Genomic DNA, 19652 nt, shown 5'->3' with positions numbered 1-19652 from the left:
TAAGGGAAAGTTTCCTTGCAAACTCATGCTCGGGCCGAACCGTTCACCCATCCCTACCTCAGACATAAACTAATCAGCAGAAAACTTCAGTCTGATTATGAAGTCACAAATAATGGAAGCAAATCCTGCAATAAAAAAACTCTGCAAACTGTGAAACAAAATCAATCCATCTAAAAGTGTCCTCCAGTAATGTGGTGTACCTCATCCAATGTAAAAGATGTAACAAAGGATCTTACATTGGTGAAATTAGACAGAAGTTACAAGCAAAGATAAATTCGCACAGGCATAGGCATTTTCTGGCTGCCTTGCTTTCAAACAGTTTCTCCCCAGCAAGCATGCCAGATATGGGGGTCAAGATGTATAAGCTCTGTGACAGGGCAACAGACTATACATGTAGTTTCCGAATTTAAGAGGGAAAATAAAGCAATGTGGAGCACCCCAACTGCCCAGACTACATGGGGAGTATTGGCAAGATTGTTTGGGACTTGGTGTCATGCTTATTCGGAAAGGGGTGCCATTTATACATGGACAATTATTACACAAGTGTGCCACTATTTTGATTTTGGAATTGGCACATGTGGCACCGTGCTTCCCCCAACGGCTTGTAGATTCCCGACTTAGATGGGGGAGAGAGCCTGCTTGATGTGTCATAAATTGGTTGCAGTTAAGTGGAGGGAGAAATGGAATGTTTTCATTCTGTCCTCCATTCATGCAGATAAGACAGTCCAAGTTGCAACAGCGACTGGTGTTGTTGAAAAGCCCCTCTGTGTCCACAAATACAACCTTAACATGGGACTTTTTGTTATTTGCACTGCACAACATTTTTTGCTGCTCGTATAGAACAGCAATTTTTTGTTATTAGCACTTTATTGTAGCGTGATATCACTTTATATATTTATTGATTTTATTTGTAGTGATTCACCTCTTTGATATTGCAGCCACAATATTTTTTAATACTCAATACTTTATTTATTTAGTTGCGCTGATATACATTACACCTTTTTAGTCTTAACATGGGAGGGGTGGACTTCAATGACCAGATGATGGCGCCGTAGTTAGTTGCCCATAAGGCCAGACGCTGGTACAAAAAAGTGTCTTTATACTTATTCCAAAGGGCTCTGCTGAATACTTATGTGCTATACAAAGCGTCAGGAAGAAATGGATCCTTCCTAAAATTCCAGGAAGAAATCATCACATCCCTTCTGTATCCAGAAGGTGCTGTGGCCCAAATTCACAAGCCAGATGCAGTGAGCCGGCTGCATGAGAGGCATGTTCCTGATGTCCTCTCTGGTACCCCTACCCAAAGAACACCCCAAAGAAAATGTTGTGTCTGTAGAAAATGCAGATATGGGTGTGACACCCGCTATTTTTGTCCCTCCTTTCCTGGCCAACCTGGTCTCTGCATTGGGGACTGTTTCCACCACTACCACACGCTAGTAGAGTATTAGTATAGGGTACAGCATGGTACAGTCTAGGGCACACTTTTTCACACAGGGTCTCGAAAGATGTTGGCTTTTGCATTTTGAGAGACCCTAGCCTCGAACATTTTTTTTACAGTTACAAGAAAAAGTGTAAAAAAAAAATACAAAAAAAAATAAACAAAATAAAAATAATAAAAAATAAAAAAGCCAAAAATAGTTGTGGTTCTATTGAGTTAATTCTCTGTTCTTACTCTACTTTTCTACTCTTTCTACTTTTACTTTACTTTATAATATACTGTAATGTTTTTTTGTTATTGGGTTTTATTGTTAACCATTGTTTGCTTTGCAGGTACGCCCATCAGCTGCAGCACTGATTTGTTTATTCTAACAGCTGATTGCAGCACTGTAGGAGGTAATTTCACCACCACAGTTAAAAAAGAGCATATATATGGTGACGCATAGGGGATGGGGTGGACACAGGGGGCGGATCTCCCCTATGCTTCACCATATTTTTTTTAACACTTTTCTTGGCAGAGATCAATACGAATGGAGGAATCTTCTATGTTCTTTTTTTACAGTCAGCCCATGGGCTGAAAGAAAAAAAAGAACCTTGCATGTATGCCCTTCATTTGAAGTGGGTGGATGCTGGGAGGTCTAATGGTGGGCATACCACACACTTTCTGGTATTGTTTTTAACAGCCAACAGTCAGCTTTCATGTAAAAGCAATCCTAGCAGATAAATAGCTGCTAGACTGCTTTCACAAGCAGTGGGAGGGACCCCCCCCCCTCCTGCCAGCCTCCATGCTTTTCTTGGGCTCTCCTGTGCCACCGGGTAACCCGAGACTGCAGACGGTGGTTCCGTCAGCTGACTCTAGAGCTAATTGGAGACATAATGGCTCCAATCATCTCTGTGGCCTAAGATACCAGAAGCTACGAGCATTTCATGACTTGGGTTTCGCCAAATATAAACAGCGCCATTGGGAAATTGGGAAAGCATCTGATTACATCAATCTTGGTGTGGTCAGATGCTTTAAGGTCAGAGGAGAGATCTAGAGTCTAATAGACCCCATTTTTTTTTAAAAAAAAGAGTACCTGTCACTACATATTGCTATCATAGGGGATATTTCTTTCAATGATTTTTATTGAAGTTTTAAGTAATAGGCAAAACAATAACATGAAGAACGTAGATCAAACATTATATCATACACCCAATTTGATAACATTCAATGAACTTGTCAGATAAGAGCTTAACTGTAAGAGCCTCACAAACTTGAAAGTGAAGGAAGAAGTGGAGTGAATGAGACATAAGAGTGCAAGTACCATCGACATTCTCCAGACGCCCCTAACATAATGCATCCAGAGGGCGGGGATGGTGAGCAAGTTCGCACTTTTGCATGTGTAGGAAAAAAAAAAAAAAGGAGGTGTGAGGCTAAGAACAAAACATTAAGTAAACAGCATCTCCTCCATACTTGCACTGAGTTGCTGTACCCCGGAGTCCACAGGAGTCATACCATTCCATAGGGACCGCCTAAAAGGGGAATCTTTTGGCCCAGGAGGCCACCAAAGCGTGAAAGGTCTTAATGTCGTATGGCATATGAGACCCACTACATTCGATAAGTGATCCAATTCTTACATTCACTGGGGAGAAGGAATCGACACCGTAGTCAATCATATCACAGCAGCTGCACTTTGAAATCGTGAAGAAACCACCCTCACTAAAGGACAATATTAATTCCTGAGCACTAAGTCACTATTTAACCTTGGACTGCATTATTTCAAATCTTGTATTGCAAATTACGCATATTGCCTGATACAATTATATTTATGTCACAGTCACCCCTGCACTAAGGGATATATTTGAGCACATTGTCACTTTGTCACTTATTATCTTTAATTTATTATTCGCTGTGGATTTATATTATCTGGTATTTTTATAGAGTTATTTATGAACTTGGTTTTACATATACAGAACATCCTCACATATTTATATATTTAAACCATAGTTAGCAAGCACTGTATGTGTTTTTTTCTTTAAAAATCCATTCTTTTATACATATCTTAACCTTATTGACACAGTGTGATTCAGATATCGGACCCGAAGGAAGATGAAAATTACCTATTCTTTACAGTCCTTTGTCTAGCCATCTTTTAAAAGCGAGGATATCGGCCCCAGGGGGGAACAGAGGGTTTCTAAAAATGTGCGCTAAAGGTTTTAGGCAAGAGACTAGCCCAGCGTGGTTCCTGAGAGAGTCCCTTAGTGTAAAAGAGTGTGAATGGTAGGTGCCATAATCCGAGGTCTAGCTCTAGGATGACACCATAACAGGAAGTCCAGAGTAAAGTGGGGGACAGCCTGCCTTTCCATATTAACCCAGTCTGGTACACCCGATTTCCTATAAACCTTGAGAAATTTGTGCTAAATGAGCTGCCTGGAAGTACCGTATCAGGTTCGGTAGACCCAGACTTCCCCTCTTACGAGAGCCAAATAGGACTTTTTTAGACAAACGATGACCCTTCGGCCCCCAGATGAGTTTGAAAGTTTTGGCTTGTAGTCGATTTAAAAAATCCCTGGGAACTGGAATTGGGAGGGAGCAGAAGAAATAAAGAATTTGAGGGAGCAAAGTCATCTTTACTGTGTTGATGTGGCCTAACCAGGACAAATCTAACTGGTCCCATTTGGCCATGTCCGATTCCAGTTTTTTCGCTAAAGGGGGATAATTAGATATAAAAAGCTTGTCTATTTGAGGCGTTAAAGAGATTCCCAAATATTGAATATTAGAATTATTCCATGTGAATTCAAATTGTGATCTAAGCTTGGCGACAAGGTCAGGGTCTAGGTTGACATTAAGGGCTAGGGATTTATTAAAAAATATTAATGGGGTGCAGTGCCAAGAAACACAATGAAGCTGGAACAGTCAAAAATTGGTTGTAAAGTGAGTTCAGGTAAGTCCACTCTGCTTGTTCAGTGAGAAAAGAGGGAGAGATCCCCATTCCCCAAGGAGAGATTACAAGTCCAGGGGTCAGTCCACCACAGTGCTCAAGATAAGTGAACCGCTTACCAGAATGATTTGACCCTCAAATTATAGAGTGGTCAAAATCAGCATGTATTGAGATGTTTCCCCCGGGATCATCAGTAAAGCCAGCAATCCACCAGATTCTCCCAAATGGCAGCAGAGCATGCTAGGATCAGTGATGATATATCAAGATGGCCAGCCCCACTTTTTCCCTTTGATATGCAGGCAGGGTGATCACCAAGCAATATGGACCTCCAAGGAAGAAAAACTTCAATAGTGTAGTATGTAAACTTTAATGAAACCAAAATAAACATAGCAAATCACAAGTAAGGCAAATGAATCTGAGCATGGATAGGCAAGATGGCCATGGCGTGTGTGTACTTGCGACGGGACGTGGATGGCTGACGCGTTTCATCGTCAATAGGACGTTATCAAAGGTGTAGTCCCCATCCGCAAGTACGCCTTCGATATAACAAGAAAACCAGAAGCATTCCAGAAAGGACAGAAGCTACATGTCACCAACTAAAATGTCTAACAGTAATAACATATTGCTCGATTTAAAGGAAAACTGAAAAAAGAAACCAAATACAAGCAAACAGATGGAAAGCTGATCAAATACAAACTTAAATGAGAAATCAAATAATAAATAATACAAATTAATACAGACTATGGCACCACTCTATGCATTGAACCAATGTTGTATACCATATGGCTCTTATAAAAATACACAAAATATTAAAACTGTACATAAATTGCAAGAATATCTCAATAAAAGAGTTATATGTCAACTTGCTATGTGATATTAGAAACACAAAGCGCATCACAGCAAAGATGTATCCATATGCTGCGCAATGCCAGCACTGCACAGCGCATGACTATCAGATTGCATACATACATATACAAAGGAATGTACTGGAAAAATAAAAATGATGAAATAAAATTAAAACATTAATAAATCCTACCAGTTGTAGGTCCACTAGGGCTCAATGGCCAATGCAAAATAGACCAAACTAGATGCATAAAATAATTCCAAAGAATCATAAATTATACCAAGACAAAAAGCGGGCAGGCATCAATAAAACAGATAAATAGATTATGACATATACCTGAAGAATGGGAGGTCAGCCTTTATTAAGAAAACAGTTGATGTCCCAGTCCACATTCAGCCCATGGGGGGTGTTACTATTCAAGTTATATATCCAACAAGTCTTAATCTTGGAGATCTCCCATCTCATTTGACTGCCCCTCCAATGAGCTGTAAACCTATATATGCCTATGATGGATGTACCACTGGCCCTCATATTCTGACATTCAGTGTAGTGCCTGGACACACTGTGCTTGGGGAAACCCCGTCTGATATTACCCAAATGCTCATTGACTCTAACCTGTATGGTCCTGATGGTATGGCCCACGTATTAAAGACCACATGGGCACGCCAAGAGGAATACAATGTTCCTAGAGGAGCAGGTAATAAAGGACTCAATGTTGTAAATTTTAGAAGTGGTCTTAGATTGGAAGTTGCAGATTCTCCTATCTTTAATAGAGTTGGTTCTGCAGACCACCCATTTCCTACAAGGAAAAAAACCTTTGAGATCCTGGAAAAACATGGTCCTAATGGGTCTGTCAATGACACTTGGTGCCCCACGCAATCAAAGGGATTTATTGTAATTCATTTTCAGGCCGGATGCCCTGGCAAAAGCATCAGGGTCTAGCAGATGTTCGGGAGGGAGATCAACGGAGAAGAGACGAAAAGAAGGAGATCATCTACAAACAGGGCACATCTATGGGTTTGAGAACCACATCGAATTCCTCTGACATCTGGATGGTCTCTAATGGCTATAGCCAGAGATTCAATTGCAATGGCAAAAATTTATGGTGATAAGGGGCAACCCTGTCTTGTGCCACAGGATATTCCAAAAGATTTAGAATAGAAACCCTGAATCCTTATTTGAGCCTCTGGGGTGGAGTATAGAGCAGTGATAATATTCAGGAAGGAATCTCCAAATCCCCATATTTTCAGTATAGAGAAGAAATAGGTCCATGATACCGAATCAAATGCTTTTTGGAGATCTAGTGAAAGTAGGAATCCTTTCTGGGCTATACCTCCATCCCATTGCGAGTTCGTTAGAGAAATTATGTTAATGGTGTGGCAAATTTGATCTGGACCTTGTCTCCCAGGCATAAAACCTACTTGGTCTCTATGAATGTATAGGGAGATAAAGGATGCCATATGAGCCACAAGAATCTTGGTTAGAATCTTGAGATTATTATTGATTAGGGAAATCGGGCGATAATTATGTATATATCTTTACCTGGTTTAGGCAATACTGAGATGTATGCCGAGTTTAGGGCGCCTTCTAATGTAATTCCGCCCCGTTAAAGAATCGGGTTAGATATGGGGAGAGGGTACTAGAAAATGTTTTGTAATATAGAATAGGAAAGCCATCTGGTCCCGGGGGTGAGCGACTTTTCGAGTTCTTGATCACTCATGAGACTTCCTCAGCAGTGATCATTTGATCAAGCTCTTTACTATGACGTTCCTCTAACTTAGGAATTCAGATGGATTTCAGAAATCCTTCTAAATCAGAGTGGGAGGGTTTTGAGTCAGAATTATAAAGTTTGTAGTAGTATTCTTGTAAAGTCTCCAATATTCTACTCGGGTTTTGTGATAATGTCCCGCCTGCTATTTTAATTTTGGGCAAAATATGAGGTCGGGTTTTTGGATTAAGCTTATTTGCCAGAGAGGTCCCCAATTTATCCTTCTGACAATAAAAACGTGCATTGGACCAACGTAAGCTCTTCTCTGCTCTAGAAGTAAGAGCCAGGTTAAGAGCCAGTCTGGCTGAGTCTAAACCTTTCTTTGAGTTTGCCTTAGGATTACGCTTATAGGCTGTGCTTAGAGCTAGGAATTATTTTTCCAGGCGATCGATCTCAACCTTTGAGCGCATTTCAGTTGGGAGGCAATTTGGATCAGTTTGCCCCCGATTGTGGTCTTGTGCGCCACCCACAGAGTCCCAGGAGAAATTCCAGGGGTGTCACTGAGGGAGAAGTATTCCTGGATTGATTTTCAAATTTCTTTGGACCTGCAAGGGTCACAGAGAATGGACTCATTTAATCTCCATCTGAAATCCGGCATCTGACCTCCCAAGCCTTTTAAAATAAAAAAGAGAGACGAGTGGTCTGACCAGACAGAGTCCCTAATACTGTATATGATTTGGTGGCCAGGTTGACATGCGACGAGTAAATAATAATATGATCAATCCGCGCAAAAGATTGATGGGGGTTGGAGAAGTGCGTCTAGTCCCGTAAAGTGGGATTGATCTCCCTCCATACGTCCACCAACCCCTGTTGGGCCAGCAACCTGGAAATGTGTAGGCTTTGTTAAGTAGGACGTGTATATCTTTTGCCGAGGGGTCATTTTTTTTATCTAGGCCCTGATCAAAGGCCACATTTGAATCGCCACCAAAGACTACAATCCCCTCCAGTAGAGGGTTTAAGGTTTTAAATAATTCCTGGAAGAAGTATTTTTGTTTTCTATTAGGAGAATAATAGGAGATGAAGGAGAAGAGATTATCCTCAATGGTTCCTTTGACTAGAATGAATCTGCCCGAATGGTCTTTTAGTTCCGCTATGGACGAGAATTTGCAATTACCAGAGAACAGGATAGACAGTCCCTTGGTTTTGTTTTCTGCATTGGCTGGGAAAAAAGATGTATATTTAGCGTGTAGGAATGAGGGACAATAGTTTCTGGGAAAATGGGTTTCCTGCAATAGGACTACATCTGCTCTTTGTGTGTGAAAGTAGTATAGAACTTTTTTTACGTTTTGCTGGTGGGTTCAGACCCTGAGCGCTTTGTGAGGCTAATTAAAGATGTATATGGTGTTCATTGTTACCCATGGAACTAAGAGCAGAGGGAAATTGACCATAAGCTAGCACTTACACACCAAGGGACCAATTCTGACATGAGTGAGATGAAGATGGGTGATCGTTTAATGCTCTAGCATCCACCATGATGAATAGGAGAGAGAAAATACAATTAGTACACCCAGGAAGGAAAGGAAATAGAAGAAAGGGGTGATAACGAAGATGGGTCTTACTAAGACCCTGGAGGAGTGGAGAGAATAATTCTCCCAGACCTCCCATGGTAACCAGATAGTCCTCCTCAAAAATAGAGGACGAAGTCCCATTTCGGAAGAGCTGAAACAACAGATCACCAAAATGGGAGGAGGGGCATGGGTACCGCCCCAGCTACAAAGGCCCCCTAAGAATAACATTGTGGGGAAAGCAAATATGATTCAACATAGACTAAACTTATAAACACAACGAGACCATTGAGAACAAAAAGGACAGGCCAGATGGCTTCATGCAAATCAGATCCAAGACTTTGGGGTGAGGGGGAGAAAAAAAAAGAAAGAAAAGGGGAAGGAGAGGGGGGTACATATAGGAAGTCCTTGAACTAAAGAAGGGATAAATCTGTGATTGAATGCAGGAAAGTTAGTCAATACCGCAATGCAGAACTGAAGAAATGATTTAAGAGATGTTCAAACGAATTGGCTAGCAACTCAACAGGCAAAAATGGATCCCTGAGGAACAGATGTGTAGGATCAGATTGACATGGACAAATCTCATCAGGGAGGGCGTCCTCCCTTAGATTTCTTGGTCTTGGATTTGTGCCACAAGGGTGATAGTGGGCTGGTAGGCTGTTGACGCTTGAACTTAATGACAGGTCAGAGGATGGAGAGGATGGGTCTTGAGAAATCAGATTCAGCTGCAATAGAATGTGTTCCCCTTCCTGAAAAGATGTAAAGGAGTATGTTTTCTGACGGAATTCAAACTTTAAGCCAAAAGGGAAAAGCCACCAATATTTTATGCCTTTTTGTGATAGAACATTCAGTAGTGGTTTGATTGCTCTCCTCTTCTGAATCGTGGCTGGAGATAAATCCGTGAAGATTTGAATAGGCTTGTTTTGAAAGGTTGTTTGATTAAGAGAAGGAGCTATTCTCATTACCTCTTCCTTGACACCATAGTAGTGCGGTTTGACTATAATATCTCAAGGTAATCCATCCTGGCAAGGGGGTTGCAAGGCCCTGTGTGCCCGATCCAGTTCTAATTTATGAGATGGTATGTCTGGGATGATGTCTTTAATAAGGGTGTGTATAGTTTCAGATACATTGGTAATAGATTCAGGAATGCCTCTAATTTGGAAGTTATATCGCTTGCTGCGGTTCTCTAAATCATCAATCTTTATTAATGCTGCTTCCAGCTGGGTATGTAGATCTTGTAATCGATCTGAGTTTTGATTGGTTCTGGATACTGTAAGTTTTCATTTTTGTTCGATGGCTTTAGTCTGAGTTCCAATATTAATCAAATCTGCTTTTCTATCTCCTGTTATCTTGGCTGCAGTATGAGAGAGACCTCTATCCAGGATGTCAGCAAATTTGGAAAACATGGCTTCCATGTGATTAAGGTTGTCAGGAGAAAGATCAGCCATTTGTGCTGAGGTAAGAACGGCACCACCTTCTATGGGAGTACCAGGGGAGTGATTCATTATAAGGCCCAGAAGCGATTCTGTGGAGGCTGGGGAAATAGGAACCCTGCAAGAGGTGTTGGCTGAAGGGTATGGAGCTGGGGTGTGAGGAACTGGCCTGAGCAGAGAGGGAATTTCCGATTAGATGCGATGATGAGATCTGTGCTGGCCCCTGTGTGTGTGTCCCTGCATGCCATTGGCCATCTTGGTGGGATCTGACCTACCCCCACTTGCTGAGATTACCTCATATAGATCCCGCCGGTCTGCCCCCCGATGACTTGGGTGATCTCCCTGGGATCTCCCCTAAATTGTACCGCTGTAGGTCTGGCCGATTGCTTCGGATTGCGGCTGCAGGGATCCGTTAGCTGCTGGAGGAGGACGGAGCTCCCAGATCAGACGTCCATGTCAGAGGTGCCGCGCAAGCACCCTCCATCATAGGGGATATTTAAATTCCCTGTGATAACAATAAAAATGATAAAAAAAAAAAATGAAAGGAAAGATGTCCAAAAAAAATAAAAAAGCAGATGCTTTAAGAGCAAAAGAGAGATCTAGAGTCTAATAGACCCCAATTTTTTTTAAAAAAGTGTACCCGTCACTACTTCTGCATCGCAACGCTCGCAGGGACGGGAACCGGAAGGCAAGTGCCGGCAATCGGCCGTGCACAGAACGGGGAGAGACTGTGAGGATGCTGGAGAGGACGGCAGGGAGGATGGCTGGGGAGTGCAGGGAAGGTGAGTAACATTGTGGGGCAATCTCGAGTGTGGCTCTGGGTTACCGCTTTTGGTACTGAAGGTTAATCCTGAGCCACACTCGGGATTAACGCTAAGGAGGTTAAGTGACAACTTTGTGAAAAAAAAAAAAAAGTGGTGGCAAAAAAATAAAACATTCCATGAACTCAACATTCCTTTCGGAAAATAGCTTACGGTGTCTACTTTCCGAAAAGGGGTCATTTGGGGGGTTTTGTGCTATTTTAGCATTTCATGGCTTCCGAAACTGTGATAGGTAGTGAGGAGAGACATCAACAATTTATGCCCTTAGAAAGCCTGAAGGCAGTGATTGGTTTTCAGGGTCCTGTACTCAGCTAGACTGCCAAAAGGTCACACACATGGGATATCCCCATACTCAGGAGAAGCAGCAGATGTATTTAGGGGTGTCATTTGTGAGCAATATATCATTTCAATGACAACTTTGTGTAAAAAAAAAAAAAAATGTTTTTGTAATTTTTCAAACACCTGTAACAAAAAAATTTAATATTCAATGGGCTCAACATGTCTCTCAGGAAATTCCTTGGGATGTCTACTTAACAAAAAGGGGTAATTTGGGGGAGGGGGGTCGTACTGCCCTGCTATTTTAGCACTTCACGAAATGAGATACACAGTCAGAACTTAAAAGCTGTGTAAATTCCAGTATGACCACCATAGTTTGTAGATGCTATAACTTTTGCGCAAACCAATAACTATACGCCTATTGAGATTTTTATTTATCAAAGACATGTAGCTAAACACATTTGGCCTAAATGTATGACAAACATTTAGTTCATTGGATATTTTCTTTAAGAAAAAGTAGCAAAATTTTATTTTTTTCTCAAAATTTTCTGTATTTTTCATTTATATCGCAAAAAATAAAAACCACAGAGGTGATCAAATACCACCAAAATAAAGCTCTATTTGTAGTAAAAAAAAGGATATACATTTTGTTTGGGTACAGCATTGCATGACTGCGCAATTACCAGTTAAAGTCACGCAGTGCAAAATTGCAAAAAGGGAGTAAAACCTTTCGGTCCAGAAGTGGTGAAAAAAACCAAAAAAAAAAAAAAACAAAAAAAAACCTCAGAATTATCTGTTAAGTAAAATGCTTTTAGCAGCCCCCTAGATCTGAACAAGCATGTTGCACTTGCAGTGTGAGATCAGGTCCACTGCATGGGAGAAATTAATTGGGAGGGACTCAAAAAAAAAAAAAAAAAAACTTTGCAGCCCCTTAGACCTAAATGAGCATGCTGCAATTGGAGTGTAAGGGGGGCCTCATTGCAAGGGAGACTTAAACTGGGAAAGAAACTGTAGATTAACAAAATACAATCAGGCAGGTTCAACAGCATTTCTTGCAGTTTCACCCAAAAAAGACATTTGCCATTATTTCATTAAAAGGAATTAAGGGCTGAGTGTGTTTCTGGCAGATCCACAGGTATTTTTCTGTATTTGCAGGGTCTTTATATGGAAACATGGGAAATGTGCACATGTTGCAGAGATATAGTACATGTGTTTTCAAATTCCTGCTAATAACTATGTTCAATGGAAATGTTACAGTAATGTGTTGTAAACCATTTAAATGAAATGTATCAATCTATGAAAATAATAAATCAATAACACAACAATACGTGTATTTGTTGTTTTCATATACAAGAAATCTATAAGAATATAAGATTAAAATAAAGCGAAACATTATCATTTGCCGGAATCAGGCACACCTATTTGTCAGAATAAAATAACTGTTTAATGTGTGAAGATTAAATATGAGAAATGATATGTGATGACTGATGAGTTAATAGTCCTGGTGAAGCATTGATGATGAACCTTGTTGAAGGGAGAGAGATGTAATCTATTTTTAATTTTGTATGTGTGTACATACAATATTGGAATAGGTATTACAGCCCTCATGGCAATCTGTCTACTGTGTGAACATTTACATGTGCAATGTTTTGGCATATGTTGTTCTACTTTAACTACTTTCTGCCCAGCCAATATACATAAATAGACGGCAGTGGCAGCCCGTACATTGGGGGCACAGGGGCGCCACCGCCCATCATCCGGCCCTCTATTCTACATGCAGGGCACCAGACGCATGGATTTCAATGTTTTTTTTTTTTTTAAGCACGTGATTAGAGCCAGATGTGTGACAATAGCGAATTAATATTTGCTATTGTCACATGGATCCTCCTCCAGGCCAATCAGGAAGCGGGCCCTGAGACCCATTTCCTGATTGGCCGAAAGGAGAAGCCATGACATTGGCCAAGGAGGAGGAGGAGGAGAATGCATATACTGTAAACAAGGCCCAAAAAGCCAAATTTATTTTTTGGGCATGGAGCATTGTGCATTTTTTTAATGTGCATTTTGGCATGTTGGCAACGTGTGGCAAAATGCATGTCTGCTAACTGCTACTGGGGTGCTATTAACATTGAATGGAACCCAAAAATTTGAATTGCGGCAAGAATTGCGCACGTTGTCCTTGTAACGGGGATCAAGCAGGGTGGCCACCCAGTAATCAGCACAAGTTACTATGTGGGAAACTCGGCGGTCGTTGCGGAGACACAGCAGCATGTAATCGCTCATGTGTGCCAGGCTGCCCAGAGGCAACGAAAAGCTGTCCTCTGTGGGAGGTGAATCCTCCGTGTCCTCCGTATCCCCCCAGCCACGCACCAGTGATGGCCATGAGCTGGCCTGGGTACCACCCTGCTGTGAACATGGTTCCATATCCTCCTCCATCTCCTCCTCCTCATCCTCGTCATCCTCCAGAACTGTGCCCCTGCTGGACAATTGTGTCCCTGGTGTTTGTGTGTGCAGGAACCCACCCTCAGAGCCACTTGTGAATGACTGCCCTGAAAGCCTTGGAAATGTTACCTCTTCAGCCTCCTCCTCCTCTTCATCCTGTGCCACATCCTCTTCCATCATCGCCCGAAGTGTTTTTTCAAGAAGGCATAGAAGTTGGATAGTTAAGTTGAGAACGGCGTCATCGGCACTGGCCACAACAAGGCACACAGGTCTCGCATGGTGGCCCAGTTATTGGTGGTGAAGTGGTGCTGTTCCGCAGAGCGACCCACGCATGCGTGCTGCAGCTGAAACTCCACTATGGCCTGCTGCTGCTCGCACAGTCTGGCCAGCATGTGCAAGGTGGAGTTCCACCTTGTGGGCATGTCACACATATGAGGCAGGGAGCAGGAAGGCCGAAGTTAGCGCTGCAGCGCTGACAGGCGAGCAGCAGCAGGGTGAGAATGCCGAAAGTGCTCACAGACGGCCGGCACTTTGTGCAGCAGCTCTGACATATCGGGGTAATTTCTAAGGAATCTCTGCACCACAAAATTCAGCACATGCGCCAAGCAAGGGATGTGTGTCAAACCGGCTAGGCTCAAAGCTGCTATGAGATTTCGCCTGTTATCGCACACCACCAGGCCGGGCTTGAGGCTCACTAGCAGTAGTTCAATTCCCCTCCACAACTCCTGCGCGGTGTGTGGTTTTTCACCCAAACAGGCAAGTTTTAAAACTGCCTGCTGTCGTTTACCCCTGGCTGTGCTGAAGTTGGTGGTGAAGGTGTTACGCTGAACGGAAGAGGAGGCGGTAGAGGATGAGGAAGCGGAGTAGGAGGAGTTAGGAACAGGAGGCAAACTGAAGAGCCCTGCAATCCTTGGTGGTGGAAGGACATGCGCCAAATTGCTATCCGCCTTAGGCCCAGCCGCCACTGCATTTACCCAGTGTGCTGTTAGGGAAATATAACGTCCCTGACCGTGCTTACTGGTCCACGTATCCGTAGTTAGGTGGACCTTGCCACAGATGGCGTTGTGCAGTGCACACCTGATTTTGTCACCCACTTGGTTGTGCAGGGAAGGGATGGCTTGCCTGGAAAAGTAGTGATGGCTTGGCACGAAGTACTGTGGGACAGCCACCGCCATAAGGCTCTTAAAACTCCGCAATCAACTTTATTGGTCCCCTAAATAGTTTTTTTATTGCAAGGCGCAATTCAACAGTTCGCAATGGGTGTATCTCACTGTAAAATATGCAGACAGGGCCGCAATCAACTTTTTTGGTCCCCTAAATATTTTTTTTTATTGCAAGGCGCAATTCAACAGTATGCAATGGGTGTATCTCACTGTAACATACGCGGACAGGGCTGCAATAAACTTTTTTGCCCCTAAATGTTTTTTTATTGCACGGCGTAATACAACAGTACGCAATGGGTGTATGTCACTGTAACATATGCAGACAGGGCCGCAATCAACTTTTTTTTTCCCCTAAAACGTTTTTTTATTGTAAGGCGCAATAGAACAGTATGCAATGGGTGTATGTCACTGTAACACATGCGGACACGGCAGCAATAAGCTCTTTTGTCCCCTAAATAGTTTTTTTTATTGCAAGGCGCAATACAACAGTATGCAATGGGTGTATGTCACTGTAACATATGCGGACAGGGCAGCAATAAACTCTTATGTACCCTACATTTTTTTTTTATTGCACGGCGCAGTAGAACAGTATGCAATAGGTGTATGTCACTGTACCATATGCGGACAGGGCAGCAGAAAACTCTTTTTTCACCTAACTAGTTTTTTTTATTTCACGGCGCAATAGAACAGTATGCAATGGGTGTATGTCACTGTAACATATGCGGACAGGACAGCAATATACTCTTTTGTCCCCTAAATAGTTTTTTTTATTGCACGGCGCAATAGAACAGTATTCAATGGGTGTATGTCACTGTCAAATATGCGGACAGGGCAGCAATAAACTCATTTGTCCCCTAAATAGTTTTTTTTATTGCAAGGCACAATATAACAGTATGCAATAGGTGTATGTCACTGTAACATATGCGGACAGGGCATCAATAAACTCTTTTGTCCCCTAAATAGTTTTTTTTATTGCACTGCGCAATAGAACAGTATGCAATGGGTGTATGTCACTGTAACATATGCGGACAGGGCAGCAATAAACTCTTTTGTCCCCTAAATAGTTTTTATTTATTGCAAGGCTCAATACAACATTATGCAATGGGTGTATGTCACTGTAACATAGAAACCAAAAGCTTTTGAAATGAGATAGGAAGGGCAAAAATATGACTGTAAATTGTGAACTATTGGGTGTCTGAACCACTGGCTGTCCTTCTTCCCTGTCAGTGAGGGCCTTCATCACAGCAGGGTGAATTTCTGACTGAGATTCTGCATTTTAAAAACCTGGGATGAGGGTGCTCGTTTTTTTAAATGCACACTGTTTTACCAAACACATTCATTAAGGTCACCCAACATGAGCTTGAGGTACTAGCCTGCCAACAATGAAATTGTGAGAAGCTACATTGTAATAACCTGGGGTAAGGGCCACGTTTGAAGAGAGAGTGAGACAGGACACTTTTTGATCCAGAAAAAAAACAACAGTGAATTATGTCAGGGACACAAAACAGAAATATTGCAGAGACACAATGAATATCACCCTTTGTAGTAGTTCAAATAGGATGAGGGAGAGATTAAATATTTTTTATTCAGAAATAAACAATACAGCATTAAATCAATCAAAGTAGGACATGTTTTGAGAGGTACACATAGCATAGAGCTAACACAGAAACATTTGGCACAGAAATATTTATTTACTTTGTTTTGTTGAAAAAAGTGAAATAAAATTGTTCAAAAAGGGGAAAATGTTGTCTACAAATAAATAACATTTTAGCTGTTGTAGTAGGCCATGTTTTAAGAATGGCACAAAGCATACAGCTAAAAAAGGAGAAGATTGCCCGCGGGACTTTAGATGAGGTGGACCCAATAGTCATGAAACTCAAGTTGAAATGTATCTGGTTAATTGTGTAGAACCAATATACAAAAGTAAAACAATATGAATGTTTGACATACACAAAACAAAATATGGTCATACAAATGTATTAAAATGTCTCATAACAGTAACAATATGCACATCGATACAAATGTCTTCAAACTCGATGCACGTTTCGTGGGTCACATTGCCCACTCGTCAGGAGTGTAAGTGTGCAGGTAAATCTGAAAATAATTATTGTAGTTGTATTATAAACATGCAGGGTAAATTGCTATTGAAGTATGAGTGCATCCATACGGCGGCGGCCAAATGCCACCTGAGGCATGACGTTGGGGGCGGGATCCATGATGCTTTGTAAGACATTTAAGGTGAGGATGAGTGATCAGACAGTCCAATCTTTGAACACAGGGTGGATACCAAACAACAACATTCCCTCTTTATGGTAAGCACACAGCCACCTTGCTTTAATTGTTCACAGCACCTTCCACTCACTCTCCAACCTTTTTTCCCCTTTTTCTCCACTTCACTTTCTTTCCTCATGCCTTTATTTCATCACATATGCACTCCATGGTCATTGGTCTTACTTAGCTTTTCAACAAATCTTCTCATCCTTATCCACTTGGTTTACCTTTATCCACCTAGGCACCCTTTCTTACCCTCTGGTTATTTCTTTTCATTCCCTGGTCCACATTCATGTCTCTGATACATCCAATATATATATATTTATGACCATTATCATTTATCGGCTGCTATCCTACAGGAAGTAGCTGCTTACTTACCTACATTTATACTTTTTTATTTAGAGACTGGCTAGGTGTTTGATATACTTACAACACATTCTCATTGCTCTCCTTGAATTGACACAATGCCTCTGGATCCTGCACCCTCAGCTCCCTGTTGGACTATTTGGCAGCCGCCGTATGGATGCACTGGTTCTAAGCACAATGATGCGGCTATATATGTGAGTATGCTGTCTCCACACATGGGTCATTGAGCATTCATACTCCAATAGCCATTTACCCTGCATGTTTATAATACAATTACAATAATTTATTTTCAGATTTACCTGCACACTTACACTCCTGACGAGTGGGCAATGTGACCCACGAAACGTGCGTCGAGTTTCAAGACATTTGTATTGATGTGCATATTGTTACTGTTATGAGACATTTTAATACATTTGTATGACCATGTTCTGTTATGTGTATTTCAAACATTCATGTTGTTTTACTTTTGTATATTGGTTATATACAATAAACCACATACATTTCAACTTGAGTTTCATGACTATTGGGTCCACCTCATCTAAAGTCCCGCGGGCAATCGTCTCCTTTTTTATATGTATTCAATTGGGATGGAGGTGTACTCAATATGAAATGACAGTTTAGGTCCATTTCATTTTTTTGCCAAAGCATACAGCTGTTCAAGCCAATGTAAACACAGGTATTATTTTTCACATTATATAAAGGAGGGGATATTGTGCACACTGCATGGATATTATTTCTCTCATTTTTGATAGCCTTATTGTCAAAAACACATCTCAAATTAGCACAAAAAAATAAGTGCAGTGCTCCTCCTAAACCAAGCATTTTATCTTAAAAATTTGCACCCCATGCTGTGTTTTCAATTGTTATGTTCTACAGCACAAATAGCACTTTTTGTGATTAATTTACTATTGCTGGGGCTTGATGAACTTTATTATTTTTGTGAAGACACATGAACATTTATTTTGATGCACAGCTTAAAAAGAGCACATTGAATGGTTTTCATGAGCAGAAACTTTGCATAATTTATTGTGGTATAATTGTTTAGTTTTGTTTCTTTTTCATTTATTGGGTAACATATTTACCACTAGAGAGAGCAGCTACATATACACGTTTATATTTCACATTTCTATGCACTGCTTAAATATACTGTATAAGATATTTGTATTTGCAAGTATTATGTATTTTTTGGATTCTACACTACTTATGTTAATTTTAGAGAACAAGAGCATCTTTTTTATATGAGGATTTATAATTGAAGCACTTAGATGAAGTACTTTGTCCCACCAAGTTTATTGGTTTGATATTATTGTAATTTAGTATTTGATTACAGCATGGGGGTGCACATTTTTAAGATAGAGTGTTTGGTTGATTAGGGGGAGTGCTGCACTATTTTTGTTGTGATAAAAAGTGATGTGAAAACACTTTTTGAATGCTGACATCCCAAAGTAGAATACATAGTATTTCTTCAATATCTTGTAGACCACATTCGTTAACCACATCCCCATTTATCTTTGGAGAAATAAAAAAAATGTAAAATTTGTAGTTTTGTGATTCTGTAAGAGGACACACACAGAAATTATTGGCTAAACCACATCCTCATTTAGAGTAGAATTTTTATCATTAAAGTAAAGGGAATGTGGCACACACTGTTTAAGCTTTATTAATTTGGGAAGTCTCATTTGAAAACTGATCATTTGATAAAACACCTATCCAGGGCCGGTGCTTCCACTAGGCAAACTAGGCAGCCGCCTAGGGCGCATTGCCACCTAGGGGCGCAGCCATGAGTCGGCACTCTCTCTCCATCATGAATGATCCTTGTGAGCTGAGGGGAGGGGCAGCCGTGGGGGAGGAAGAAGGGGCAGTGGAAGATGCCAGGTGTCTTGGGCAGTGCGGAACTACCAGGCCCTGGCTTTCCACCACTGTTGGGGGGCCCCAAGAGGCAGGAAGTGAGTCCACCAGCGTGCTGCCTGAATGATGATCCTCTTCGGCTGGAGCTGAGTGGCCTTAACCCCGGCAAGGAAGTGACTATCTGCACTGAGCTGATGGGCAGCCGTTCATTTCCCTGGGTCGGTATTAAGCAGGGAGCTGAGGAGAGCTGAACCTGAGCCAGAGCTCGGCACTGGAGGGCAGAACCTTTACTGGAGCAGAAGCGACGATACACCGGAAGGGTCTGAGGAGGTTGGCGATGAAATAAGTGTGGAGCTCTCTGACTGCTGCTTTTCCCTTCACCAGGAGCCAGTTGGAGCTGTGGTGAGCACTGTGGTCCAGGAGAGGAGTGTCCTGGGAGAAGGAATCAGCAGGATCACAGTGAAGGAGGGCAGAGTGCGGGCCACTCTCTTCATACCGCCCAGTGAGTGTGCCCAGAGCAGGGGATCGGGGTCCCTGGGTGTTACATGGAGCATCCCTGG

Source organism: Pelophylax lessonae, assembly GCF_965119305.1.
Source record: "Pelophylax lessonae genome assembly, chromosome: 5".
In the NCBI taxonomy this organism is placed as follows: domain Eukaryota; kingdom Metazoa; phylum Chordata; class Amphibia; order Anura; family Ranidae; genus Pelophylax; species Pelophylax lessonae.
This window is presented reverse-complemented; position numbering follows the sequence as displayed.